Source organism: Artibeus jamaicensis, unplaced genomic scaffold (genome assembly GCF_021234435.1).
Source record: "Artibeus jamaicensis isolate MK-2021 breed Jamaican fruit bat unplaced genomic scaffold, CSHL_Jam_final contig_3176, whole genome shotgun sequence".
NCBI classification, from domain to species: Eukaryota; Metazoa; Chordata; class Mammalia; order Chiroptera; family Phyllostomidae; genus Artibeus; species Artibeus jamaicensis.
In genome coordinates this window covers 2,864,488-2,887,196 of record NW_026521740.1, presented here as the reverse complement: position 1 = coordinate 2,887,196, position 22,709 = coordinate 2,864,488, and the positions used below count along the sequence as shown (strand labels likewise).

General features: G+C 39.9%; 1 protein-coding gene across 7 annotated transcripts in view; it reads left to right on the top strand.

Moving 5' to 3' along the window:
- HIVEP2 (HIVEP zinc finger 2) overlaps window positions 1-22,709 on the top strand; it is a 186,070-nt gene that overhangs the window by 5,599 nt on the left and 157,762 nt on the right. The window contains exon 1 of one of the 7 annotated variants that reach the window (XM_053663418.1): window positions 8,398-15,091. The exons of the other annotated variants lie outside the window; for them this stretch is intronic. The gene's annotated coding sequence lies outside the window, so the exon portion shown is untranslated. Of the gene's footprint in view, window positions 1-8,397; window positions 15,092-22,709 lie in introns of those variants that run through there. 7 annotated transcript variants of the gene reach the window in all.

Here is a 22,709-nt window from a genome sequence, read left to right as displayed (position 1 = left end):
TTCCAGTTAATGGATTTACATGCGAATTCTTTGTGAATCCATATTTTTGGCTGAAACTGGGTATATAAGTGTTGAAACTTTTTAGGTGATGTTTAGAAAGGAGCAGAGGAAGTTTGCTAACTCAACTCAATGAACTTTAGGTTTCAAAGAACTTCAGACCATCCGGCATGTGTGGGTTTGCTATAACTACCTAGGCAGAGCCTTTATTCATCTTGAGTAAAACTTCAGTGATTGTCCCTGTGAGACTCCCCAATGTTTGAAGCTATGGATGAACACAGAGGATTGAGAGAAAATGGGAAAACTTGATGAAAATAAGATTGTGAGTGTTTGAAGGGAGTTCTATAAGTGATATAATTTTCTGTTTGCTCCTGAGAGTTGACCACAATCAAAAGCATTGCTTACTATGTGCTGTTATGGCAATGCTAACAAAAAGGAGGTTGTTATTAATCAGTTTTTCTAGCTACGAGATGGCCCTGAGTAATTTGGAAAAAAATGTTTTAGCACTTAATCTATTATTGTGATGCAACTCCCAAGTCTTTATGTACAAGAGGATAATGACATGGCTTGCTGGGTGTGTGCAGTCTTTGGCATCTGAGTTGAACTATGGACACTAAGAGAAAGGGAGACATAGGAATGTCCTATCTTCAGGACTGCATTTGGAATGGAATCAGAACTTCCCGAAAATTTGTGTCATAAGTCATTTGAGTTATTAACTGTGATGTGATCTATTCTATAAGGGTTCATAACTTTAGATTTCCTATCAGGTTAAAATTTGAAGTCTAGGCATATTCAGGAACATTTGAAGAAAGTGCTTTGGAGGGAAGAGATGAAAGTGATGTTTGCATGCCTGAAGTTGAGTCTCGGCAGAAAGCAGGTGGACATTGGCCTGCCCCTTCTGAGTCCCCCTCTGAGTCAGGAAGTACTCAGGGGCCAGCCAGCAGCTTTGACTTTAATTCACATATAATCTTCTATTCTTTAGGGCTCTGTGACCAGGGCCTCAGTCATCATCAGTGAATACATTTTTTCATCCGTTTATTCAACAAGTATTTATTATGGGTCAGGCTTTGTGCTAGACACAAAAGGTATAATCATGACCTAGACCAGAAAAGGAACATGTAATCTACTGGGGTTGACAGATATTAATAATATCACGGACCGATATATGTAATGCCACACTGGTTATAAGTCCTATGGAAGAAGTGTAAAGGAGTGTATACCAAGGGGTACTGCACTCCTGTCTTGGGACTGAACAAGAGACCGCTCTGAGGAGCTGATGTTTGAGATAAAATGTAAGACTGAAAACTAAGAGTCAAGTAGAAAAAGGTGGGAGGGAAGAGGGGGAGAGTGTTGTACTGAGGGGGAACAGTGCGTCAGGCTGGGGGATGTACAGTGTTCTGAGGAGTCGATGGCAAGCCAGTGAGGCTGGAGCGCAGATAAGAAGGGAGGTGATGCAAGGTGAGGCCAGACCATGTGGGCAGGTTGACCCCATGAAAGATCACCTCACCTGGTGTTAATGGTTGGGGAGGAGGGACTGTTGTTTGCAAATGAGGATGTATGATGACCCTATTGTTGGCCATGTTAGAGACTGACCGTTGGAGGTGGGGTTTGGGGGCAGGGTTTAGAGGTTTGAGGGGCTGATGTATGTGTAACATGCATCTCTTCACATTACTTCCACATCAGTGCTTCCTGGCCTGCTAGAAATCTGTTAGGATTCGTGTGCTGGCTTCGCTTGGAGGGGTTTGGTGGCAGGTTGGCTGTCGCAGATAACTTTTTGAAGAATAAATAATTTCACTTTTTTAAAAAGATTTTATTTATTTATTTTTAGAGAGAGGGGAAGGAGGGAGAAAGAGAGAAAGAAACATCAGTGTGTGCTTGCCTCTCCATGTGGCCCCCACTGGGGACCTGGCCTGCAACCCAGGCATGTGCCCTGACTGGGAATCGAACTGGCGACCCTTTGGTTGGCAGCCTGCGCTCAATCCACTGAGCTACACCAGCCAGGGCAATAATTTCACTTTAAAAAAATACTTATTTGGGACTCTGGTTAATTGGCCAGCATTACTGATTTAATTGATTACTTACCAATTGAAAAATTCTTACAAGGTCTCAGTGTGAAGGAGCAGGTTAATCTTTGGAGCCCTATATGAGCTGGATCTACGTTTCTGAACAGTTAGTGAAACATTGAATTCCACAAATAATTTCTCTACGGGATTGCAAATATCAAGACCTTTAGGAAACTTTAGATCTTATTTTTCACTTTACCTGTGTTTAGGGGAGAAACAAAAGAATATGAAGAGAAAGAGTAGAAAAAGAAGTCAGTGAAAATAACATTCCTTTATGTACTTTAGGACTCATTCCATTTTGTCGGCTGTATCATTTAATTAACTTGTTCCCTGTTGTAACATTTATGTCGTGTACAGAATTCACTTTAGGTGGGCAAAAGGAGTCCGCTTGTGTAGGAGTTCCAACCTTGGGCTCTGGAGTCAGACTTGGGTCAGAATGAGCAACCGGGAGGTAGAAGAATAGTGATCTCCAACTGGAAGAATTTTACAAAGTAGAGAAGACACACAGCGTATAAGTGATCTTCATTACAACTCACAAGTGCAAGTTGAGTATGATCGGAGGCATGCTTTCTTCCAGCCAGAAAGATCAGAGAGTCTTTGTGGGAAGAAGGGATTCTTCATTGGGGACCTTGAAGCCTGAGTAGAGTGTTGACAAATTTTATGAAGGGGAAGTGTGGGGCAGTAGCTGTGGTGCGAGGAAAGCGAGAAAGTTGGTGAACCTGCAAAGGGACATTGGTTCCAGGTCCTGTGAGAAAGCTGGGCCTCACTTCAGATTTTGAGCAGAGGAGTGATGCTGTCGTGTGTGTGTTTAGAAAGATGATAAGCATATATAGGATGGGTATCTTGGCAACAAGGAGACAGTGAAGTTGCTATAACACCCAAAAGAGGAGTAATATAAGTTAACACTACTGCGTGACAATTCTCTCCTGTGAATGGACATCATAAAAATAATAAATAAAAAGTGATAAAATGTTTTGATAAACATGGTCAAGTAAGAATGGCAGGTTGTCAATTTGAACTACATTGAATTACTAGTTCAACCCACTATAAAACTGCTTACTCTAGACAATATTCATAAATATTTATAGTAATTTGGCTATCAAACACTGGCTTATAAAAATGGTTATACTTAAGATTATAAGGTATTTACATTTTTAGGTGTAAATATTTCAAGGAAAGTATACGTGATTCATTTCATGGTTCATTAAAATACCACTTTTTAACCGATGCCCAATTCTACCTAAATCATGACAATACTGGACAGTTAGCATAGTGCAGTGTATTGAAAGGCATTGCTCTTTTTTTTGATAAAGATTTATTTGATGGTTTCATTTTCTCTGAAAAAGAAAGCAGGAGATCAGTGAAGCTCTTATTATTTGCATTGTGGCAGATTTGCTTGATTTCAGAAGCCCAACAAAAAGGTGGGACTTTTGAAACAAGGCAGTAGGCAAATGCAGACACACCCTCATTTGTATTTAATTAGTGATCTGTAGACATGCTTATACGGGAGGCATGCACACACGTACACACACATATAGAAAAGATGTGTTCCATGAGGAAGAAACTTTTGATACTTGAAATACAGCTTAAATTCTCATCCTGGTAGTGCAGAAAGTGCAATATTTCTTTTAAAATGGAGATTAGGTCTAACACCATATAAAGAAGATTATAGGAAAGGTAATTTAAATTGTAAGTAGCTTTGTTCACTAAAGTGCTAGATTCATTTGAAACAGTGTTTTCTTTCTTTTGGAAGCCAGACAACTCATTTAATAGTGTACATATGAAACACTAATTTGGCTTGTTAATTGGATGCAATTAAACTGAGGTTATTTTATACTGCTTAATTGTCTGAAAATTACATGCATTACCATGCCTGTGTAGTGTGAGGCAAAAACTGGGGTAGACTTGGAGAGGGGTGGAGGTGCAGACGGTCTAGTTGTGTCTTTGCACTGAACTTTCTGTAAAAATTTAGAAACGAGTCATTTAAACGCTCCGGACTTCATTTGGTAAGGGAAGGGATCAGAACAGATGGCTTCTAAAGCCTCTTCCAACTCATATTCTATCAGTTTATAAATTCTACTTTGTAGTTCTAGAGAATGCAGTGTCATTATATTCTGTAATTATGGTATTACAAGGATGAACCAAACACTTTAAAAAAATCAGCACAGTGCCAATTTAGAAAATCCGTTAGAGGGAAGGGAATTTGGGCTTACGGAGCAGGCGGTTTGTGCCATGCTTCATACCAGGCACTCTCAGTAACAACCCCAATAATATTTTGGTATTTTATTTTCATGAGTATACTTAGGAGATGAGATTCAGAAAGGTTACATGGCTTTTGCAGGGGCACTCTGGTAGTCAGTAGCGAAGCAGAATTTGAACTCAGGGCTATTTGGCTTCAAAACCACTGGGTCTTTTCACCATTCCATGCAGCCTAAGCAATTGTTAAACATTGAGATTATGTCAACAATTATATTGTCAACTGTTTTTTACCACTTTTCACAGTGATTTCCCCTAGTGATTGATGCACATCTGATGGATATAGGTAACCTAGGACCTATGAACCTAGATTTGAAGTCGGACAGAACAGGATGGATTCCAACTCCACTGGCAGCTGGGGGAGTTTAGGAAAGTCACTTAATCTCTGGAGGTTACTAAACGAGGGTGATATATCTGTTGAAGAATCATTGCAAAATCTTTAGGAGAATGTGTGTACGCATCTGATGGGTAAATGTGTAATTGTAAGTGTGTAACATTGTGCACATTTACTCATTGTCAATGTGTAACACCTGGTAGCTGTGATTATCATTACAAAGAGGTTAGACCAAAAGAAAAACACAAAGAATCCCAATTGTTGTATATGTTTTCAAATGGTCTATTAATCTCTTGATTGAAATTGGTTTAATAAATGATACCAGAATGCACATTTTTCAACAGTTAACAAATGGAAATATCAGTTACAGTTTTGGGTATTTCTTACTGAGTTCAGCCGGTGCTGTAGTAGTGAAATGAACTGAATTCTCTGGTTCTCTGTGGATCATCCTGCTGGAGTTTTGGGTCTAAAAATAGCCTTTAGGGCCTTACTTATCCAAGTTGAACTATGTCAATCTCAAGAGCAGGGGAACCAGCCTCCCTTTCGGGGCCTTGGATGTGCTTAGGAGACACAACCGGAGTGTTCTTGGAACTGCTGACTTTTAAACAGACATTTATTGACCAGACAAAGATGTATTAAGCACCTCTTTTAGCAGAGGTGCTATTCTAGACACTGGAGATTTATCAGTGAACAAACTAGTAAAAACAGAGGAATACATAATACCCTGCCCTCATGGCCTTTACAGTTTTTGGACTAATTTAGAAACTTTTTAGGCCAAATTCAGTCCTTGCATTACTTCCCAGTGGTTTTATATTGGGTCTCTAGAAGCAGTGCGAGGCTTAGTGAGTCACTAGTGAAAATATCTCATTTATTGTTTCTATGTATTTTTCATAGTAAGATAGTGTTGAAGAGGAGCTGTTTTTACATAACTCCGTATTATAGCATTCGTTTTAAAAAATTTCTCTTTATGGTTCAGGATTATAGCTTTTTATAACCTGTAGAATCAGGCCCTTGTGACTGTTTTACAGGGGAGAAGAGAAAATGCTTTATAGATACACTGCATTTATAAGTAGTTGAAGTGAAGCAATTTCCACAATGTATATTGGAGTGCATATTTTTAATCTTCTGTAAATGATTTTTTTACAGATAACTTTTGTTATAAAATTTATGTTGGGTTGTGATGGTTCTACCGCCACAAACCATATGGACAGCACTGTGCATGTTATCCAGGGGACATGCAGTAGATATTCGGTGAATGTTTAAAGTCATCATTCACAACTCGCTTCAGCCTAAATGGTAAGAACAATTTGATCCAGTATAAGATGGGGGGGCAGTCATCAGAAACAAAAGAGGGATGAAGTCCAGGTTAGTCTTCATTCCTATAGCCACAGTCCATTCACCTGCTCCTCCTGACGTCAGCTATTTAAGAAGTCGTCCAGGAAACCGCTGCCTCACCTACCCACCCAGCAGTCACAGCCACTTCTTAGAGTCGTAGCCAAGGCCTCCCTGGGCTCTGTACTTCCTGTTCAATTTTCCAGCACTTGAACAGCTGGGGCCACCTTGAGCTCATTTTTCTCTTCAGTTGGGCAGGGCGGTTTACAGTTGAGCTGGGGTTCTTTCATGGAGGGCAGTCCTCTTTGGCCATGTTTTGTTCAGGGCCCTCTGAACAGGGAAGCTGTGTGAAGGGGGTCCCTGCTGGGTTTGAGGAAGAGTTGGTGGGCCTGCTCAGATAACTTCATCAGAGAGAGGGGATGTGTTCCTTTCTTCCATTATGTATCCTTGTCTGTAGAGCAAAGAAGGATGAGCTAGTGAAAGCTTGAGGGGCGACTCTTGTCCTCTCACTTGAGGCTGGCGAGTAGAACTGTCTGCAATCTAGCAGTGCCCCGTGGGACAGTGCTGCTGGCTGGCCCAACACTTTATGGACAGGTCAGGAGAAGTTCGGCTCTGAATTATCCATGGAACAATGATCAAACTTCATTTTTCTTCTCCTGGTGCTTACATTTTGAATAACTTCTGTTTCTGTAAGCAAGGGAAATATCCAGGGTTCTGAGTGTTTGGAGCATTTTCTTGTCATTCAGTGTGTTTGCCATGTGTCAAAGTTTATGTTGGGAGAAATACAGACTTCGGGGAGAAAATGAGGATTTCAAATATGTTGTCTGTTCTTGCTGTGAGGCTGTGTTCAGGAGGGTCCACACCAGGGTTGCAGAGGACACCCCAGCTGCTGATGGTAAACTTTGACCCTAGTAGTATGTTGCTTGCCTTGTTATTGATTTTCAAAATGATGCAGGCGAAGTGGCTATACCTCGGTTATGTTTCATTGTGTCTTCATCTGTAAAACTGAGGCATTTGTTTAAAGTGCTGACGTGCCTCCTGGGAACAGGAGGGTAACATACAAGAGAATTGGAGTGGCTATTTTTGGAGGACGTGAAGAAACACTAAGTTTGAGAATAATTCAGTTGTTGAAACAAAATTTGATACACAGCAATACATTTTTGATAAGGGTGCGGTAGAGTGTTCTTGAGATAATTGATTGCTATTGATGCAACTTATTACAGGCACATGTAATTGTTTTCAGAAAGATGATGGCCAACAGCTCTAAAGCTTGTTGTAATAATCTTTGGTGCATTTACATGTTGTGTAGTCACTAATGCACACGCATAACAGAATTTTGAGATAGCTATACCTGTATTCAAGCAAAAGAACAGGAATCTAAAGTCATTTGTTTACTAATTTGTCGTGTATTTACTTGTCAATGGCCTCAGTAATGTTCATGAAAATTCAATCAAATGTACCTTTTAAAAAGGGCCAATCCAAGTGCCTGAGAATATTCAAAATGACCTTTTAAAATAAATCACCTGACAGTAGAGAATACAGAAAATAATTGGATGCTAAATGCGGAGATTAGGTTTTCTGGTGGACAGACTCCAAATCTGTTCAGTCATCAGTTGATTGTTGGCCATGTTTGGTAGGAGTTTGCTAATGTTAAACCTAATGACGCCTGAAAATAGTTATGATGGGTAATACTAGAAGATCTGCAAAATTTTAAATTTTAGCTGATTACTCCAAGAATTTATATTGTGTGAAAAATGTTGGGAGAAACATAGACTTGTAGGAGAAAATGAGGATTTCAAATATGTTGTCTGTTCTTGCTGTGAGGCTGTGCTCAGGAGGGTCCACACCAGGGTTGCAGAGGACACCCCAGCTGCTGATGGTAAACCTTGACCCTAGTAGTATGTTGCTTGCCTTGTTACTGATTTGCAAAATGATGCAGGCGAAGTGGCTATACCTCGGTTATGTTTCACTGTGCCCTGATAATTAGTCTTTCTCTGTATTCTTACAGTTCTTATAGAATGGGAGCAATGCGAATCACATAGAGGGCATTTTTAAATTAGTAACAAATTTGCCCTGGCTCTGCTGCTTGCTCTGTTAATCCTTCCGATAGCTGTAGAAGTGAACAGTATCTAATGGTATACTCAACGTTTGTGATCTCCTTTAAGCCCATTGGGTTTTATAAAAAGATTTTATTTATCTTTAGAGGGGAAGGGAAGGAGAGAGGGAGGGAAATATCAATGTGTGGTTGCCTCTCTTGGGTCCCCTGCTGGGAACTGGCCTGCAACCCAGGCATGTGCTCTGACTGGGAGTTGAACCGCCATCCTCTGGTTCCCAGGCCCATGCACCGGCCAGGGCAAGCCCATTGGTTTTGGTTTAAATTTCATAAGAAAATTTCTACCACACACAGTTGTGTAAATCAAGTTATTGTTCTTATCTCTGGTGTGTAAATATTTCCTAAAAATATTTTTTGAGATAGAAATGGGATCCTGAGGGTCTTTTGGAATATGCAGATGGCTTGCTTCCTTAGTCAGTGTAACCTTTCCAAGTGCTTCTTCCCAGAGGGGTCAGATCTTGGCTTTGAGCAGGCCGCATCTTTAGTATCCATTTAGCATTTAGGAGAAGTTTTACTTTTTCCTGTCACTCTGCTACAATTTATAGTCATACAGCGATGACTTATTTAGGGCATCTTCTAAATGGTCTAATTTAAATTATGCCGATTAACTTGCTCAGGTGTAGAATCTGCTGTATTGATTTGTCAGATGGTGACGGACACGTGCGGTGTAATGTCTTTCATAGAATTGCAGGATTAGAGAAAACCATCGGAGGCACCGTTTAATCCCCAGCTGAGTGAGGAGAAATCACTCAAGACAGATCGCCCAGTAGTGCCGGCATTCAGTCCCTACTCAAACACCTCCTCCGTTCTTAGGGAGGCCTCTTCCACTCCCGGAGGCTTCAGTCAATCAGCAGTCGAGTGCTCTGCAGTTATCTAGAATGAGTTGGCTCATTGGCTTGCAGGACAGTCTACAATTATGTAAAGGTAGTGCTTGTATTCCCCTTAAATATTCTTTTCTCCAGGCTTACTATTCATAGCTCCTTCAACAATACCTTTTATTATGTAGTTTTCATTTTTATTTTATTATTTTCTTCAGGCATCAGGCTGTTCACGTCTGAAATTGACTCCAGGCTATGTTTGTTACGAGTCTTAAAAAAAATAAATTGCTTATCTCCGGTTACTCTTCAGAACATAGCCTCTTGCCAGCTGGTTTAGAAACGTTTTATTGAGAGGCGTAGACGTGCTTGCTGAGACTTTTACAGCTGGAACAGAGTTGGAATGTATAATAATATAATACGAATCCATTTGAACAAATGTAGTTATTGAGGTTCTGGCGTGTGTAAGATACACGGGAATACAAAATACAATAGAGATGGAAATAGAATGTAAGATACAAAGAACAGTGCTTCACTATTTTCAATATCAAAGCTTTCATAATTTACTATATTAAAGCCAAGAACTATGCAAGGGGAACTGTAATTAAAAGCAGCATTTTAAATAGAGGTATATATGAGGCACAAAGTCACCCCTGGCTGATGAGATCCCAAAAGATTTCATAGCAGGGGGGGCTCCTTCAGATAGGCCCTGATTGTGACAGGTACCCAAGTGGCAAAGTGTAAGGGTGTTTTCAGAGCAGTATGTTATTTGAGGGCATATCAAGTGAATGTTGTTAAAAAAAACTTAGAATGTCTGGGATATGTTGTCTAAGGACTTGGATTCCAGCTGAAAGAGTTTGTACTCACAACAATACATAACAGTGAACACACGTGCTGTAACACATCAAAAACTTGGTCCCTGATTTTGGCATTTCCATATGTTTTACAAAACATTGTTAAATAAAATAAAATGGAAGAAAGATATGTGAAAACTTCTATGCATAAATTATATTTTAGTTATAAAGAGTAGGAAGGGTGTATATTTTGCATGTAAGACCTAGTGGTTTTGAATTAGATATTATTATTACCTTCTTTTTCCCAGAAGCCCAGCAGTTTCAAGGACACTAACAAATGAAAGAGGTAAAGTGAATATATTGCTGATGCACTTGCTGTTATCCTCATACCCGTGCCGGTTATTGGTACCTTTTCTATTTACTACTCTTTGGCCATATAAATGGCATGCCACACTGACATCAGGGTGAGCGCAGATGGTTGCCATTTTAGTACAACATAAATTAACCTTTTCTTCACTTTATATTTTCTGTTGATTAATGGTGGAGATACAGGACTTTGGGAAATATTACTATGGGGGTGTGTTACTTGTAAGAATGCTACCTGTGTAGTACCAGATAGAGTATGCAGTGAGTTTTATTGTATCTTAATGATAATTTTGAAAAATATTTTTACTTTAGCTCACCTGTCTTTAGTATCTATGAGAAAACTCTCTTCTTTTAATCTACCCATGCAGGTTGCTTATTAATCCGCATAATGAATAGTAGTGATGGTGAATACCAAGGTGGACACGTTTCATAGAACACGTGGACCTGTATGCAGAAGCAGTACATTATACAATAGCTAAAAGTTAATGATTATATGTTACCAAAAGAAAAGTTACCATTTCCTCAGTGGATACTTTGATTCTGGAACTTATAACCACTGTGGCAAGTAACATTTTAGACTTAGTCACTCTTTTAGTCTCTGGAGAAGTACACAGAGCTTTGTGAGGACGAGGAGAGAATAGGAATATAATGTAATAAAATAACTTACACAGTTCATTAATTTTTAAGTACACTTGAATGCCTGTGGGGACACTGAAGTTTCAGTAACAGTTGATGATAGGCCGTCTGAGCATTTACTATTCTTTAGACTTTATTGACGGTCTATCCTGAAGTATTAAATGTAGATGGAGACTGAAGGAGAAAGAGTACTCCTTTCTGCATAGGAACGAGCATTATATACATGCACTCCCATTTGAAGAATGTATTGGCTTTGACCTAGAGGCTGAAAGGCGTGAGGTAATGGTGCGTCTTCTTATCATCTAGAGGAGGGAATGGACGGTGTTCGAGCCATCTGTAGGTCTGGGGACTGTCTTAGCATCAGGTGCTGTACTTTGTATAGTTACCCAGGCTTGAAGGGATCAGAACACAACTAATTTGTGCTAAGGGCCATTTAATAAAGAGAAAGTTGTCGTTATGGGGGCAGTTTGTAAGAAAAATAAAATCATGGGGCTTGAAAGTACTGAAGTAGAAAAAGGATCATTTTGGAACCAAAGATTGTAAACCATGTAAGGTTTCTCATGAAAGTTTTCTTCATTCATGTGTGTGCATACGTGTGTCTGTGTAATGCACTTGTGTCTTTGTCCCTGTTCACTCGGTGAGCTATAATCTTCACTTGACTGTACTGTGTAATTGACTCTTGAGCTGGGTTCTGGTTTTATGGAGAACTGGCCCCACAGGAGCACTGCAGCCTTACACTGGCGTGGAAATCGACTGTGGCCCTGAGAAAGAAGGGCACCCTGGTCGTTTTGCCAAGTATGCTTCTTGGGAGCCAGTTTTCTGGAAAAACGACAGAGGATTGGGGAATGCTCATTTGAGAAGAAGAAAACTCAATATGGGCTCTTACGAGAGAAGAGTAAGAACTTACTCTGCCATTCTGAACATTTTTAGAGATGTCAGCTTGTGAGGCCAGTCAGCCTCTCAGGGTCAAGTTACAGCAAAGCCTGTGCATCATCTAAGACACGGGGAGGCTCTTGTTGTAGAGAACCGGGATCTCAGAAACATGGAGACCCAGAGAATTACCGCAGCCATCCACGAAACCATCGTTCTCATGTTGTAACTAAGTGAAACCAATCCTGAATTAAACGATGAGTTTTAAGAGGGTTACCTTGGGAAACAGCAAGTCTCAGTCCTTCCGGTTGAATGAAATGAATATATATCACTGGGTTGGAACTGTGCGCTCTCATAACATACTTGGAAGCATAAAATATGAGCATTTAAATTTTTTCTGGCAATTTCTAAAGATGAAGTGAAAAATATATGTTATCCTGAAAAACATCCTTTTATTCTCATAATTCATTTGTTCTCTTTCATGATATAAAAGAGATGCATTTGAAAATAACACCAGGAACTTGAAGATTTCACATTTTGTTATTATGATTTATATTTTCAATGATGTATTTTTTCACAAGTTGATTTATTTCATTGCTATCATCCTGGTCTTTATATTCCAGTTTATACTGAAATTATGGTAATACTGATTTCATTTAGTCTGAAATTATTATTATAAAATAGGATAATATTTACTCATCCTTGTTTTGTCTTTTCCACATGCCATCGCCAGCAACTAAGTATAAACCAGAGAGTGAGAATTCTGAGTAAAATCTTCCGCAAGCTCCAATAGTATTCGGGCAGTCACTCGCAGCTTGTGGAGTGTTAATTATATACCACTGGCTGATGATGTAAAGGAATAGGTGAGATTATGCTCTAATGGAAAACACAGGATCACTGCAGGGATTTAATGCTTAAATTAATGATTGATACGGGGAGAGAAAAGGCACTGAAAAAAGTTAGTGTGAGATCACCCAGACCAGGAGGATCACCCAGACCAGATCAGACCGGGAGGCTGACAATGGTCTACCCGTATCAATCCAGAGTGTTTCCCAGGAGTGGACACATAGGTTCACTTTTACAATCCAGAATCCTTTGATAACAATTTGGGAAGCTTAAGGAAGTTGTTCAGAGATTGCTGTTTTCAAGCTCAGTAGATGAAGCAGTTGGATGTGATTCTTTGTTAGGCCCCTCCCAGCACTCACTCACAGGCAGAGGAGGAAGTGGCTACCACGCCAACCTAGAGCGTCCTAGGAAGTGCAGACAGAGGGCCTGGTTTCAGTTTTGAGTTTTGGAATATGGAAAGGGGAAGGCTTCAGCATTTCTTTTCAACATTGAAAGGAGCCCTTCTGAGATCCATACATTTATGCCAGTCCTGTGTTCACTGAGCCCATTTCTTGGTAACATGGGGAGAGGAATATATGTAAAACAAGTGGTTAGCAATAATAAAGTCTGCAGGTTTAAGATATTATCATGTGATAAAATACTCAGTTGTTTTATTCAGATATTTCGAAAATAAGACAACAGAAAAAGTACTCAACGGCTTTGGATCACTTTAAGTGGAAGCAAGGTCACCTTTCATGTCGCCCTTAAGGAGTGAGTGACTGGTTGGGACAACTAACGTGTATGAAGTTGTACTGTTTTGAATGTACATTTAAAATTTTTTTCAGTAAAAATTTTTTAAAATGTAATTTCTTTATCAAGGAGGGGTAGACCCAGTTGATGAACTTCATGAAAGCTATCCCAATAATGATTTCTTTGTCAATTTTTAAGATTCATTTACTTGTGAATCTGTAGGTTACAATGCAGTGCATAGTGTAAATATCATGATACTTATAACACCCTAAACACATACTTTTAAAATAGACTTTATTTTGCAGCTAAGTTTTAGGTTCATAGCAAAATCGAGTGACACAGATATTTCCCATGCTTCTCCCCCAACTTACCCCAATATCAAAATCTTGTACCAAAGTGACACATTTGTTAACTGATGAACCTACACTGACCTGTCATTACTACCCAAAGTCTATGGTCTACACTGGTAAAACCCTAAATATTTGAATTCCATGTACTGAGGTGAAACATTGGTTAGTTCAAATGCTAGAGATGTTGGCACAATGTAACATCTATAACATCCAGTCACCAGAGAAAAACAATCTATAACTTGTTCTGTAATCGACAATGCTATGGACACATTAGGTCTTTCAGTTTTTAATTTTAAAATGGTTATATAATACCTGATGGTCTTCGTTTTAACCCTTGTGAACCCTAAATCACTGCTTCTCTGGAATAGCATATGGTTATAATCTGGTTTATGGTTTGAAACTAAATGGAAAACTAGGAGTATAGGATATAGGCAACTTTAAATATCACCATTATTTTTATGTGAGTGGGTAATTTCCATTTTAAAAACATTCTAGCCAAAAGTTTTGTGTGCTATTAAAATGAGTAAGAACAGATCGAAAGATTTTTAAGAGACGCTGATTTTTTAATATTAGCCATTTGAGATTAAGGACTTAATGAATAAAAAGGATTTTATATGTTGTATAATGGGTATTTTAATAGTGAAAACATATAAAATACGCTTTGGAAAGGTCTAGGGTTGTCCTCTTGCCTTCTTTGACCTCACTGGAGCCATGCAGTACAGAAACGATTTTTTTACTTTTTTCCTCTTTGACATTTGATTCCTCTTCAGAGGAATCCACAATAGGAGATAAAAATTGCGGGGACAAATTGCAAGAATAATGCTGAAAGGGTTTTCACTCTTGTTTATTTAAAAGTAATCCTGGTGGGGGAAAAAGTCATCTACTTAAAAATTAAACTAAGAAATTTACGGAAGGAAAGTGCGTCCCCTAAACACCTGGAAACACACGCCTATGCCTTTGCCCTAGGAAATAAACAGATAGGCAGAGGCCAGCCCGCAGTAGTTGAGGGCTTGGTTTATTCTGGGAGGAAAAGCGCCCCCCATCCTAACCCCCGCCCCGCCGCGGTTCAACCGAGGCTGTCCAAGCCCTTGCAGCCGGGTCTGTGTGCCGGGCTGTGCCAGCCCCAGGCGAGGGGAGTGGTTCCAGGAGCTGGGAGCCCCGACTGCCTCGCCCTGGACCGCAGCGCTCACACCGCCCGGGAAGGGCTTGAACTTTGCCCTCGCTCTCCTCCCGGGTCCGCTGAGACCCGGGGGAGTGCGAATGCAGTGACGTCTCCGCTCATTTCAGTTGCACAATAGGAAATGCTCTCGGCCTCCCCCTTCCTGCCTGGAGAAAGTGGGGCTCGCTTCTCCCGGCGGCCGACGCCGCGCCGGCCGAGACCTAGTTTCGGGGCCGCAGCGCCGGGCCGGCCCTCCGGGACGTTGGCTCCCGGGCGCCCGGAGCAGGGACACAGGAGGATGCACGTACGTGCACAGCTCACTTTACGAGCTCGCCAGGGTACGCCACTGTGCTGAACAGACGGGCATGTCGGGCGATCACTGGCCTCGGGGAGACCACGTCACTTGCATAATAGAGAGAACACCCGCTCAGGTCAGGTGGGCCAAAAGCATTGGCGGGCTCCAGAAATCGGGCGAATAATGCTGAATAATGCTGACTGCAGCGGGCCTGAGTCGACTTTTTAATCACCTGGATAGAATGTACAATCTCTCTCTTCACAAAGCCCTGGCAGGAAACCTCGTGTTTAACCCTCCTTCTAACTGTCACCTTTTATTTTGTTGTGGAAACAAAGATATGCATGTTTAGTGCAAAGCACAAACATCGTGCCTTTATGCACTTTGAGATAGAACCATTAAGAACATTATCTCAGTATTTATGATTTTAATCGTTACAATTTAGGTAGTGAATCTAGTTTTAAAAATGCTGGTGGTCCTGCCAATGTCAACAGTACCGTGACCCTGGAGGTACTATCCTCAAATTATAGACGGATTTTTACTCTTTTTTGAAATTTTTATTTTTTGGCCGTCGGTAGGCTTAAGCAATTCAAGCAAGTAAATCTAGCCTTTTAGATAAGGTATTTCAACTTGCATTGGTGATCTTTCAGGTTACATTTTAGAACCCATGTTTAGTACCAGTAACCTGTAATTCAGGGACATAGATCTCCAGTGTTTTACATACCTGGGACAGTGATGAAGAAGAGTATTATCAGCTGGGCAGTCGTCATTGTCCTAAGGCCTCAGCCTGACTCTTGAACAGGCTTCGTAATGGGAGATTGTTCTTTGGGCCACACAGCCAGAATGCCAAAGTTCACTGGGAGGTCTGCAGAGAGGATTTCATAGATGAAAATATTTACTTTTTCATAGTAAACCTAGAAATTATTCTAAATTGGACCAAACACTGTTTGTATGTTTAGGTTAAACTGAATCATCAAACTAATCACTGACCCATGCCTTTATAATTGTTGCTTAAATATTTTCCTTTAAAATAAGGCCCCGCAGGATCATTTAGTTGTGTATATAGCACAATGTGATTTCCCTGGGGACACTTTGAGCTGATTTAGGCAACAAGGAACTTGAAGATGATTTGAGTACATGTAGAAAGAGAGCTATAGCTTTGAACATCATATATTGTTTTAGATCGCCATTTCCTCTGACAGATTGTAACACAAAGATCCTCTCTTTTCATCACCTGAGCCTCACTAGGGATGTTATGGTAGCGCTCTTACTTGGCTATGAAATGCACAGAAATATTTGTGCAGGTATTCTCAATGGCCCGCCAAAGGAAATAATGTTAGAAGTCAAGGACAGAGGGTGAACTTGTGGCTCCTTGGTACTGCACCAAAGAGAGCAGACTCCATTACAGTACAATCTCAGTGGTTAAATGGATTCAAGAGGCAAATGGGGTGGTGGGAATGAAAATGTTTTGTAAAAGTGGAAAGCACTATGCTAACGCAAGATTAGTTTTTTCTATGATTCTTGTTCCTTTTCTCCTTCTACAGTAAGATTATATATAATGTTAACAAGGAAAACTCTAAAAGTGGATGTTAGTTTCATTCTTTGTGGCTCCATGATATTGGGTCCCCTGAGCTATGGTTATTTGCTCTGTAATAGGGTGGAACCACTTTTAAACCCAGCTTGGTCGTTTATAGCACTGGTGTTATGAAAGTATTTATTTAGCAGTATTAATATAAGGATCAATTACTCCAGATCTGTATTAACAGTAATCCTCAGTTTTTTATGCAGCATCTTGTTGGAGGTGCTAAGTAGGATCTTTAAACACATTAATTAAATCTTATAACAACCAGGAGATTAACATGCTATTTTATGAAAATCACCATGTGAGAAGTTCTTATGGATTATACATAGAATTTGAACTTTTATAATATTAACCCAGACCCAACACCTCATTTATAGTCGTGGCCCAAACATATGTAATTTAATTCATAATTGAGTTATGGATTTATCTACTTTGGGGGATATATTCTATTATTTTAATCTGCGGAAGAATTTTGTGCCTTTGTAGTGACCAAAGCTACAGTTCTGATTAGGGTCAGTAGAAAAAAATCTTTTAGTTCTCACCTAAGAAGTTCGTGCCTCTTGGAGGAAAATTCTATAATGAATGCAACTCTCCGCTATATCTTGCAATCATAATTTGAAATATTTTTTAGAAAGTGTTTTAAAGGAATTGGTTGTCTACTGTCTGCTTTTTCCAATCAGCTGCACAAGCCGGGCAGAACTTGTCTGGTCCGTGTTGAATCCCCACTTCCTAGAACAGCACCCTGCTCCCAGCTGATGTCCAGCACACTGGGGCCCAGGGAAGAAATTCCGAAAATGATAGCGCTCTCTCTTACATTTCAGAGGATATTTCTTGTGCCTGGGCTGTAACTTCAGAATCCTCTTTGTGTCTGATGGCTTGAATTCTGCAAACATGAGACAATGTTTGCTTTTTTCAATGAACTGTAAACTTAGTCGGAGCACAATAGACATTTATTAGGTTGGAAAATATTAAAAGAAGCATCACATTTAGCAATATTGCATCCTGGGTGCTTTATTTACTATTATGATAATGTGCAACCTTCCTTTTTCATGGAAGGAGAGTCATTTTTATTTTTTTAATTTTATTTTTATTTATATTTATTTATTTATTTTTAAGATTTTAATTTATTTATCTTTAGAGGGGAAGGGAAGGAGAGAGGGAGAGCAACATCAATGTATGGTTGCCTTTCCTGCGTCTCCTGCTGGGAACTGGCCTGCAGGGAACTGGCCTGCAACCCAGACATGTGCCCTGACTGGGAATGGAACCGGGATAGTGTGGTTCTGACGCCCGTGCTCAATGCACTGAGCTACAGCAGCCAGGGCTAAGGAGAGTCATTTTTTTTTAAAAGCTTGTCGACTTCTTGATTTACAAAAGAAGACACATAGGGAGGCTAAAGAATAACGCACTTGAATTTGCATCATGTTTGACTGGCACTTAACCCTAAGGCTCTACATAGCAGTTTGATATCCAAAGATTCTTTGAGCTCTTAAATGTACTTTGTATTTGACCCTTGATTGCCTAACAGGATCTTTGATGCTGCATTCAGGCCTTTCAGGATATTGGGGATGTGGATTAAAAGCCACTGCTGTACATCCAGTGCCTAGAATGGTGTCCGGCAAAACCCAGGGGTTCAGTAGGGCCAGCTTTGTGGTGGGCAGGCATGAGACCCGTGCGGTCCAACCAAACCCCAAGCTCAGAGAGCTTTGTTTAATGCTCTGCTGCCTTGAAATTCTTGATTTTGGGACGGGAGGGGTTCTGTATTTTTGTTTTGCACGGAGCTCTGCACATTTTGTAGCTGATCTTGTTGCTACATAAATATTTGTGGCAACATTAGTGACTTAACTATAGAGTTTAGAAACTTAGATTTTACTTCTGAAAACACTGGTTTGTCCATGGGCCTTAGTTTCCTGTCTTTCTGTGGTGTAATGGAATGAAGTATAAATTGGGTTCAATCCAAGGAAGTATCTCGCCTAGAATATTATTTGGAACCAAGTATGAATGACCTTAAACAAAATAGAGACTTGTCCAAAGTGCTCAAAATATGCTCCTAGCTGGTTTGTGCTAAATGGTAGTGCTGATAGAATTGGGAAGACTGAGGCTAACACAGTGGGAAAGGTGGTGAGTAGGCTCACCTTTCTCTTAGGCTTTTCTTTATATCCTCAGTTACATTTTGGTTCATCTTTATTTACAGACTACTAACTTTCAAATATTTAACTATTAAACACTTACCCCAGTTATCAGTGATGTAATTATACCTAATCATTGATTTATTACTAACCAGTGTGTTGGATATAGAGCAGGATTTATATTACAACTCATGTCTTCGTTTTCTGGAGAATACCAATGAGCGCATCAGTTAATAGGAGAGAGCGTGCGGCAGTGGGAGGAGCTGGCTCCGGACCTCTGGTCCCTCCTTTGCATCCAGAGGCAAATCAGTCTTTTGAAAAAAATCTGTACTTAAGACTCTCCATGGGTGTAAATTTCCTAATTCTTGTTGAGAGCCACTCCTGTCACTTAATTGGATTTATGGCTGGAAAGGGGGAAGTGCGGAGAGCATGACCAGGAATGTGGGTTTCAGAGGTGGGCTGTTTGAGTTCCAATGTTGCCTCCACCACTTTCTAGATGTGTGGTTTTGGAACAAGTAATAAACTTTTTCTAGCCTCAATTTTCTTCTTCTGTACAACAGGGATAATTCCTAAAATGACCTCAAAGTTCCTTGGGAGGATTAAATGAACTAATATGGGTAAAGTACTTGATCTGGAGTTAGCACTCAATACTTGCTAAAGAGACCATGGTAAAAAGTCTGTTTACTTATTTGTTTGTGTTATGTATTATTATCAAATAGTAATTAAAAGCTTACGTGGCTACCTTCAAAAACTTCATGGTCTAGTGAGAGAACTGATTTATAATTCAAGGATTAAGACGTTGTGGAATAAATGCAAAAGGAGAAGGAAGTAGAGGAAAGTGATAAGAAGGTCTAGAAGGAGCTCTAAGCCATCCTGGGGGGAGTGGTGAAAGGGAGCCTTTCCTAGCTGGCCTTCCAACGTTAGTGGGGATCCAGAACAGCTTGGGGAGGATTTGAGAAAGCCTGGAGGCTGGGGGATGGTTGGGGAATTCTAAGTAGTTGGTGGCAGCGGAAGCTTAAAGGACAACTGGGAGATGATGTCATGTAGTGTAAAGATGTAGAGGCCAGACCCAGAGAGGAGGGAGGGCAACTAGGAAAGTCATATTTTACAAGCCACAAGGGTTATGAAGGGTTCAAGTGAGATAAGAGCTGAAGAATGATTTAATAATTAGGAGATGGTTGGTATTTATTCTTATCTGTCATTTGATTTTGAGAATGGGTGACTATTTAGGTTTTGACTATGGATTAAGTGCAGGGGAGACATTTAGACCGGACACAGAAGTTTCTAAGAGAGGATTAAGCCCTCGAATTTCCAAAAGAAGTTTCATAATCCATTTATCTCTACTGCTTTCTGATTGGGGTAAACCACCGGTTTGTAATTGGTTTATGGCCGACCTAGACGGTCGTCTTCAGTAGGGAGAGGGTGGCTGAGCCTCATTTATCAGTGATCAAGTTTTTAGTTCATAATGATAATTTAAAAAACTATCAAGTGTCAGGCATTATTCTAGGCACTTTACATGTGTGAATTAATTTAAGCCTTGTATTTTATCTCATATCTTTAAATCTTTATGCTCCTATGGGGTTATTATAGATGAAAAAACTGAAGGGCAGAGAGGTTAAGTAGCTTGTTCAAGGTCACAGAGCTAATGTATTTTGGAGCTTGAGTTTAAAAGTCTGAATTCAAACCCCAGACTCCTTTTTATTATGATTGCACCTCCTGCTTCCTTACTGAAACTCATTATACATTTGCTGGATAACTGGGTGTGTAAATTACTGAAAAGGGGGGGTTAGTTAGTAATTGCTTTATCCAGATTAGTAAATCTGAGTTAAATTTTTTTCTGCTTCTGGGTGGTAGGTTCCTTTTATTTTCGTAAGGGATATTTATTGTTTTATTATTTCAAACAATAACCCAGCTTTCTAAATTCTTGAAATTTTAAGATGTGTTTGGGGATTTGTTTCTTGGTAGGTAGGGAATAGCTGAATGAGCTCACCTTCTGGTTTGGGTCATGGGGGCGTCTTAGTTTGCTGGGGGTGGTGATACAAACACAGCCGTGCTGTCTGAATGGTGCAAGAGTGGACCAGCACTTGGCATCATTGGTAAAGCCATGAGCCAGTGGACCAAGGCCAGTTCTGAGGGCCCTGACATTTGGAAGCCAGTGCTTAGGAGATAACCAAGATAATTGACAAATAAGTAGCAGAATATGAGAAAAGGGACATTATTCTTATGTTTGTGACTTTCTTTTTAGCTATGACTCTTTCACATTATGTAGTGATTTTGCAGAATGGGACTGTAAGTCTTATCTTGGGAGAGGAAATGAGAGGAGATGTTTGCTAGGCTGATAGAAAGATTGCACTACTGAGTCTTTACAATTAACAGAATTACTTTACATGGTGAAACTAACTACCCTACCATAGAAATGCTTTGAAAAAGCTCATACATGTCTAAGGATATAAAATGTACTCAAAACCCTACGTTTTCACTTACAATAAAGAATATGCTAAGTGTTTTCCACTTCTTTAGTTATCTCTGGTGAGTAGATATTCTTGGAGACATTTCTGTCTCCTTGTGGACCAAGATTCTTGATATTTAACATTAGTGACTGGCATTTATTTGCAGTTTATTAATATTACTTCGAATAGTCACACTAACGTGAAAGGAGCAGAGTGAGAGCCATATCAGGGTATCTTCTTTTTAACTAAATAGAGTTATCAATATTTAAAATGCCACTTCATTTTTTTTTGCATAGATAATGTATACTGCATTTTTTCCCTAAAGCTTAATAGGTTTTAAAAAATTATTTTATTGTTGCTCAATTACAGCTGTCTGCATTTACCCCCCCCCCCACTCCTTACCCACCCCAGCCATCCCCACTTCTCTCCCGGGCTTCCACACCCCCTTCGTTTTGTCCTTGTGTCCTTTATAGTTGCTCCTGAAAACTTATCCCCCCATTATCCCCTCCCACCTCCTCTGGTTACTGTCAGATTGTTCTTAATTTCAATGTTTCTGGTTATATTTTGCTTGTTTGTTTTGTTGATTAGGTTCCAGTTAAAGGTGAGATCATACAGTATTTGTCCCTCACCTCCTGGATTATTTTGCGTAGTATAATGCTCTTCAGTTCCATTCACGGTGTCAGAAAGGATGAGGGCTCCTCCTTTCTCTCTGCTGGGTAGTATTCCATTGTGTAAATGTACCATTGGTTTTTGATCCATTCATTTACTGAGGTTGCTTCCGGCACTTGGCTGTTGTAAATTGTGTAAGGCTTAATAGGTTTGAATATAGAGTTTATGTGTAGAAGGCAAATGAGAAGATAATTTGCAAAAGTGAGACTATGAGTAGAATGATGATAAACTTATCCATATTATAAACTGCATTATGACATGTTTCAGTAAAAGTAATGTGATTCTAGAAAACGACCTGTGTATGAGAAGAGAATTACCATGGACCTCAGTGTCTGAGCTACAGCTGGTAAAGCACATCCCTGACCCGAACAACAAAACCCTGGGAAGATTCATTTGTTTTAATTTTAAAGCACAATTATGCATCAGATATTAAAATATGAAGCTCTGACAGTGGCGAAGAAACCTGCTGTTATGAGGAAATGGGCAGAGGGTATTTTATGGGAAAGGCACTTACTGGTATTATTTTGTGATTTTCTTTTACTGAGATTTTGTCTCATAGAAAAAGAATTATGATGACTTGCCTCAAAGATCTTTGTAACTTTTGAGAGTTCTTTTTGGCTTGTGTTTTTACAGACCCAAAATAAAACCACAGTGACAGCACACTGGGGTTAAGGAACCAGTGAGAGTGAAGGGAAGTGTCATTCATCTGGGCAGGGGTGTGTGGTAGGTGGGTGACTGGGAGTTTACAAAGACACGGAAATCAAAGCAGAAGAACATGTTTTAAAAATAAAGCAATCTAAATTGTATTACTTAAAAGTAAAATACTACGTAGGGAGTTATGGACTATGAAGAAACGCATGAATGTGTTAACTACAAGTGTTAATGTATTTTTTGAAAGTCGTGGTGGGAAAGATTTCATCTGAGACTTGG